Source organism: Xenopus laevis, chromosome 6L, assembly GCF_017654675.1.
Source record: "Xenopus laevis strain J_2021 chromosome 6L, Xenopus_laevis_v10.1, whole genome shotgun sequence".
In the NCBI taxonomy this organism is placed as follows: Eukaryota; Metazoa; Chordata; class Amphibia; order Anura; family Pipidae; genus Xenopus; species Xenopus laevis.
In genome coordinates this window covers 156,085,370-156,093,359 of record NC_054381.1, presented here as the reverse complement: position 1 = coordinate 156,093,359, position 7,990 = coordinate 156,085,370, and the positions used below count along the sequence as shown (strand labels likewise).

Here is a 7,990-nt window from a genome sequence, read left to right as displayed (position 1 = left end):
TTCAACTTCAAACCCAAACCCAACGACCCAGCATTTTATATCCACTGTAAGTGCACATAAGAGGACTGGAGCACATCAAATACCCTGATTTCAACCGGCTCTGATTAAATGCATCTCTTGTATGTTGTTGAAAGAAGATTTTTTTTCAGGGATAAAATAGATCAGTTTTGTTTGCGGGGGGAAAAATAAAGTATTCCATTTTTATTAGCTCAAAAACACCAAAAAACACTTTTTTGTAATACTTAACTTTAATGGACAATAAACCCTCTTCAAAGAGAAAAAAAAACACAGAATAAGGGCGGTAGAAAGTAATAATTCAGACATGTGTGAACAAATTACTAAGGAACTAAGTGACCTTGATTTTTTATGTGCTATTTTCCACAAGCAATTTGTCATCGCTCTCTACCCTTGCTATTCTGTTGGACACAGGGAAGGGAAAGGCAATGAAATGCAAATACTGTGCCTTAAGATTTATTTTGATATTTCAATTACTCTAAATCTGTGAATATTACAAACCGTAACATAGGCATTAGTATTATATACATCACTAGATATTATAATTAATTATTACTAACTGATAAACCACAATCTCTAGCCCTGTATTAATAAGGAAACACACATGGATATATACAGAAAGTATACATGCACTTCAAAGTCTTATCCTTGGCTGATAATCCTATATACCAAGTTGGGCAGGCTCATTTTCCCTACCATGAGCCTGTGTGCTGCATTTCAGGCTGTCTTTACTGGCTTTTCACTAGTTGATTTATAATGATCAAGTGGTGGTGGGGTCAGCTAGAATTGTCCTTGGGGTACTCATTTTTTAACATTTCCTAGCTGCCCGCAAATTGTGAACAGCCATATTAGGGATCATTTATGAAGACCCCGGGCCTAACCCATGGGCTACTCCATTTTGCTGGTCTTAGTCATTTTTAAACATTTTCCCAGCTGCCTACAAAGTGAACATTGAACAGCTACAGTAGGGATAATTTATGAAGACCCTGGGCCTAACCCCTCGGCTGCTCTATTATGGCAGCGATGATCCTTTTTGAACATTTTTCCAGCTGACTACAAAAGTGAGTAATGAACATCCACAGCAGGGGTCATTTATGAAGACCCCTGGCAGAAGTGCAAGAACACTAAGGGGCCAACAAGAACACACTCTTCAGTGATCAAACAGAGAGCAGTTTTGCATGGGGTTTAGCTGGCTGGTGCAGGAATGGTAGGGCATGGGTAGGGGACGGCAGGTGGGACACCCACATTCATGCAGAGGTGGCCTCAGATCTCTGTGCCCCAAGACAGAACGCAGAGACCTGTGGAAATTTATTGAGGTAGGAAGATTGGGTGCATGGTGCCTTCACAGTTGACTCCTAGTAGATTCAATAAATGACTACCAACTGCAAGAAAGCGAGCATTCAGTGCATGATGGTTAGGGACTGCTTTGAAATGATTAAGATAAGATGAAATACTGGTATTTATTGAGTTATTGTTTAACTGTCCATAAAGTTGGTGACTGATGAGGTTAAAAACAACATAATAAATTGATGAATCGTTTCAAGGTGCATTTTGATCTAGTGGTCGATGGCGTCGTAGGCACATTGGTGAGTTCTTCATTCTTTTCAATACCATCTGTGTGTTTAATGAATAATCCCTGAAAAAAGAAAAAAATAAATAGTCAGAACCACCCTCAAGATGTTTTTAAACATCCAGTACTAGATAATCAATTGTGGCAACGGACAGAGGAAAGCATTAAATATTTTGTACAGGTGTGCCATCTGTTACCCACAATCCTCGGGATGTATTGTATGCCTTCCAGCTAAGGGGTCTTTCCATTATATGGATCAATAGCCCTTAAGGCTAAAAACATTTAAACATAACAGAATATTAAGTTGTGTTGCCACCGACATGGATTTACGTATCTTAGTAACCACCAAGTACAAATTTTATAACTCCCCTACTTTATTACATAACTACCCATGTTGATGGTTCCAAAATATTCCATATTAAAGTTAGAGTAAAGAGTATAAAAAGATGTATTTGCTTGAAAAGAAGAACAGGTATGGGACTGGCTATCCAGAAAGCTCTGGACTTAGGGGTTTCCAGATAAGGGGTCTTTCTGTAATTTAGTCTGCTAGAAAATCATTTAAATATTAAATAAGCACAACAAAATTGTTTAGCTTCCAATAAGGATTAAGTATATCTTAGTTGTGATCAAGTACAAGCTACTGTTTTATTATTAGAAAGAAAAAGGAAATATGGTTGATGTTGAATTACTTTATTAAAATGGAGTCTATGGGGCTCATTTATCAACACTGGGCAAATTTGCCCATGGGCTGTTACCTATAGCAACCAATCAGATTGCTACATTCATTGTTCTTCTTGCAGCTAGCTTTAAAAAGCCAATCACTGATTGGTTGCTATAGGTAACAGCCAATGGGCAAATTTGCCCAGTGTTGATAAATGAGCCCCAATGAGAGACAGGGTTGAACTGGGCCACTTGAACTCCCCGTGGCCCTGATCATGGCTGCAGCAACAGGAATGCAAGGGGGTTGGAGGGGTTGCAGCTGGGGCGGGGGTCAGGGAGGAAGTGGGGGGCCCTGAAGTGGAAGCCACAGGGGGTCTTGACTCTTACAGTCAAAATGCTGAAGAGAGATAACCTTATGGTTATTCACAGCTTTCTGGATTATGGATCCCATACCTGTATCTGCTTTTTACTCCCATAATAGAAATGATTTGCCATTTGGTTTTTTCCCAATTATTATTTCTGCAATTACACTTTATGTGATGTTTACTCACATGTAAGAGCTACTGAGCTTTACCTAATGCAACATATGCTTTACACCATCTTTTACACAGATTTTACACACCTTTACAAATAAACCCCTTAGTATTTGCCTTCATGCTGAGCCTTTCATGAACATGGAATTTTAATTTGCATCTGTTTTCCAACAGTGGTGCCCCTCTTTCTCCTGTTACTACAGTAATACACACGGCAGCCTATAGGTACAAGATAAATGTAAGGACAGAACCTTTTCACTTTCTACTACAAGTTAAGATAAACTTCCACTTGCAGCTGATCAGTAAATTAAAGTAAATCCGTAGAAAGGAGGGAATATCACAGAAAACAAGGCTGCAGTTATACAGCTGTTGCTTTTGGAATCAAAATTTGTTGACACAGCTTCTTGGTTACAGGAAAAAACAGAACGTACTGTTACAGTGGGACAAATTACCTCATTTTACGGTTACAATAAACAGATGGAGTAAAAGCATTATCAGATTACGGGGGAGATTTTAGGGCCTATAGGGTTGCTGTCTAATTTGCACAGACACATTTATGCCGGTATAAATACATGTGTGGGACCTGTTATCCCGAAGGCTCGGGACCTGGGGTTTTCCAGATAAGGGATCTTTCTGTAATTTGTATCTTCATACCTCAAGTCTAACATTAAATAAACCCAATAGGCTCGTTTTGCCTTCAATAGAGAATAGTTATATCTTAGTTGGGATCAAGTACAAGGCACAAGGTTGAATTATTACAGAGAAAAGGGAAATCATTTTTACATTTTTGGGTTATTTAGATAAAATTGAGTCTATGGGAGGCAGCCTTCCTTTAATTTGGGGTTTTCTAGATAATGGGTTTCCGAGTAACGTATCCCATAGGGGTATGTACCTTAATACATTATTAAGAATTTTGATGATAAACATGGGGAAAAAATTCCCATTGCACCATTTGTTGCACTTATCCGTTTGTCCACCATATGCAGACTGTAGGTTTACTCTTGGATATCAACATGGGTATGCCTTACCTACTGTTATATTTCCCATGCGGTGCTTCTAAATGGTGGCAAAGCATGAATATACAATAATACTAGCTTATTAGAGTTAGCTACAGCTACATGATACAACCCTACTTTATCTGGAGTGGCCATTAGCACCTATTCACAAACACCAATAATAAGAACACTCTCTTTGCTTGCTCTTCTTGTAGACTATTCAGCTTTCACAGGCAGGGCATAGTTATGATCTAACAGAGCCCAGTACAAAATACAGCCCAGTAGAAAGTGGTGATGTGCGGTTTGGCCTAAAATGCAGGTTGATGCCCACACATGTCCCAGGGATGGGTTTGGGCCAAACATTTTCTTTTGCTCATGCTGACCGCAACCTTACAGTGCCCCACGTCCATCTCTAGCCATCTGTTGTTATAGGTATACACCTGTCCCACCTCCTTTGTGATGTCTGAGATGGGAGGGGCAAGTGCAGGTCTATAAATACAGGTGACTCACTGGGTCAACTTGGCAGTGGACAGGATAAGGTCAGGAAGTCAACTAGTCAAGAAGAAGCCGACTACATCACTAGTAGAAAGGCATAGTCATGAGACAATAAACAGGAAAACAGAACAAGTCAACAAGAAGTCAACTACATCTCTAGTAGAAAGGCATAGCCACGAGACAATAAACAGGAAAAAAAACCAAAAACTCTCAGCAGGTAGAACTTTTAGATGTTGTATATGCTTTTATTTTGAACAGATCTACTTAGTGGCATTTCTTCCTATCAGCGCTCGCAGTTTCATTTAAAACTTTGAAAGCATTTAGTCCCGGGAGGCTATGCATTTATTAGAGAACTGCTCTTGAGTGTATTGGATGTAATCTAAGCTCCAATTTCATGCAAATCCTTGCTTAACAAGTACAGAGAATTGCTTAACCATCATTACCTACTGAACTGAGGATTTTCATTAACTTGCAGTCTTGTCTGCCGAATGATAGGTGATCCCTGCCCATTGGTATAGTTTGGACTTAACAAGAAAGATGTTCTTGTGAACAAGTGAACACATTGCAAAGCTATTCTAAATGGGGAAACATCAGAATATGTTCCAATTATAAAAGAATCCCAGGGAAGCTAAAAAGCTACTCTACTAGCATTCAAACTAAAGAACATTCTAGCACTTTGGAAAGCTGCAGTTATTTGATAAAAGCCAGATCAAGTAACAAGAGGAAACCTTCCCAGCATACTTATTTCACACATATTTGAAGAATTGTGGCGGCCTCATATAATGTAACTGAAAAATTACCATAGCACATCTTATTGTTGGAAACTAAAAAGAACGTGTATCATTTAAATACAAATAATACAATGCACAAAGATCCCCTTTACAACTGACTCAAATGTATGATACTTCTCATTTATCATTTACATTTCTGCTATAAAAAAAGCTGTTTAGGCAAGTATTAAATCATGGCAACAAACTAAGGCAATCAAGTCAAATACTTCTCAAACACATTTAGAATTTTTGTAGTAAAATATGCACAATTTATCAAATCTGAAAATGTGGGAATATTAAAAAATGAGAAGACCTTGGTCTACGAAAAGATCTTCAGTCTTTGTTTGGAATGCTTGGGACCTTGGGTTTTTGAATGGGGCTTATTCCCTATTTTAGATCACCATAAGTTAAATTTACTAAAAACCATTAAACAATTAAATAAACCCAATAGGGTTATTTTGCCACAGATATCGATACATGGTCCTGTTTATTTTTTGAAATCAGGTTTCCAGTTACAAAATGTCATACCTGTACCTAATTTACAATAGCCTGTTTACAATGCACTACCCAAGTCATTGATGAAGAAATTTAAGTGGGCCAAATACAGAACCCTGGGTCAACCCACTAGAACCCTACTCCAAGCATAAAATGTACCAACATCACAAACCTTTAGCCAGTTTTTTATCAACGTTCCACCAATAACAACTGATATTTATGAACCTGTATCAAAAGTTTAGGCAAACTCCAATAGACCACATCACCTGCACCCCCACTGTCCACTTTCCTACTTAATTCAACCTAAAAGTAAGACATGTTTGAAATGATCTATCCTTCATAAAGTCATGCTGATTCCTACTCATAATGCCTTTCTCCTCAACATAACTTGCAATGTGATATCAACCCTTCAAATACCTTGCTAAGTGCTCATGTCAAACTTGCAGGTGTATAATTACCAGGTTGAGACTGTAATTCTATATAAATATTGCAATTACATCAGATTTCTCCAACGCACTGGTAACATACCAGATGGAAGGCAGTCTGAGGATATATAAATATAAACTAGGATGTGCCATGCCGATATGTATTCACAAGTCACTTTATAGAAGTATAAATGGAATCTTAAACTTTCAAGCAGAATGATCAATTCATGAGTAAACTTTCTTTTTTTTCCTTGAAAATGTTTTTATTACACAGTAAATAATAAAGTCAAATATCCATTTTGTACTTCAATGTTATCTCTATCTACAGTATTTCAATGTTATCCTCTTGTACAATCAATAAGTAAGTACATAATCAAGCCAAACCTATAATTTATTACCTATTAAATAGCCGTATTACATACATCTTATTAAAAATAATACTGTGTAAAGTTTTTTTATAAATAATACATAAATCAATATTCACAAATTATTATAGTGCGCAGCTATTTAAAGTTATAAGGGGTATTTACCAACTAGAGTAGACAGTTCAAAATTTTTTTTTTTATATTTTATAGCCATAGGTCATGATCAATGCCAGTTTGGGAGCACTCCCACCATATATGTACCAAGCTCCCCACAACCTCTAAAGCAGGAATCCCCAACCTTTTAAAGCCGTGAGCAACATTCAGAAGTAAAAGGAGTTGGGGATCAACACTAGCATGAAAAATGTTCTTGGAGTGCCAAATAAGGGCTGTGATTGGCCATTTGGTAGCCCCTATGTGGATTGTAACCTACATTGAGACTCTGTTTGGCAGAACGCCTGGTTTTTATACAACCAAAACTTGCCTCCAAGCCTGAAATTCAAAAATAATCACCTGCTTTGAGGCCACTGGGAGCAACATCCAAGGGGTTGGAGAGCAACATGTTGCTCACGAGCTACTGGTTGGGGATCACTGCTCTAAAGCATGTGAAGGAAACCTCAGTCCACATTCTATGGAGTTTTTGCGGTGTCATATACTACATATACTACTACATATACTACCTAGCGATAGTCTTGGTCCATTGTCCTTCAACAAGGTATTTGTTGAGACCTTATATAAATTTTTTTTATAAATATTTTCATATACCAAACTGTTTCTAATGTTTCTACGATCTCAGGTATTCCTCACATATATTTATACCGAATTTTGGATTTTTTTGGGCATGCAAAATGTACAAAATGTTATTGTATCACAACTAAAGAATTCTTGAGTAAGTGGACTAATGATCTTTCAATGAATAACCATTCTGAGATGCCAGATAAAGGGAATCTTGATCTGCGAGGGAAACATATTTTTTTACTTGTATTAAAATTGAGCTACAGTATTGAGCTAGAAGTAGAATTCAATCACTACTGTTCCACTCTGTGGTGCAATTTAAACTCTTGGAGGCAGATTTATTCATTTACTGAATTTGAGTTTTTCAAACTCAAGTTTTTGAAAACTAGCATATTTATTTAAAAAAAAACTTCAATTGGAAAAACGAAGTTGTTTTAAGTCATGGAGTCAAGCATATTGCATATTGCATATTTGAAAAACAAAAGAAAAATGTATTTGCTTGAATGCTAAAAATCCACAATTGAAACCTGGAAAACTTGGATTCCAAATGATAGATCACTTTTTTTGCTGCCAATTTCTCTAAATTTGCCTCTCAGCTGTAAAAAAAAAAACCCGTCACACTCAATAACTTTCTAATAAAATATCTGTAAAATGGAAACTTAGAAAAATAGTCAAAGTTTCGAGGCACTTCGGCAGGAATTTTTGTTTTTGGGTTTTTAATTGCAAGAAACGTCATTATAAACACGTTGAAAGCAATGAAGTTAAAAGGCATTCACACAGGTCATGTATTTGCTTTAGCAATGGAATAAACACACTTTTATGAGTGCAGTGGATGTGCCGTGGCACCAGATGGCTTTCAAGTTACATCAAATGCAAACAGGGAACTCACCCTATAGACCTATAGTCTGGCAGTCTCATTAAACATCATAGGGAAG

General features: G+C 37.2%; 1 protein-coding gene across 1 annotated transcript in view; it reads right to left on the bottom strand.

Annotated features, from left to right (window-relative positions):
* Positions 1-225: 225 nt before the first annotated feature.
* khdrbs3.L (KH domain containing, RNA binding, signal transduction associated 3 L homeolog) overlaps positions 226-7,990 on the bottom strand; it is a 106,513-nt gene continuing 98,748 nt past the window's right edge. The window contains exon 11 of the transcript XR_005962013.1: positions 226-1,651. The gene's annotated coding sequence lies outside the window, so the exon portion shown is untranslated. The remainder of the gene's footprint in view (positions 1,652-7,990) is intronic.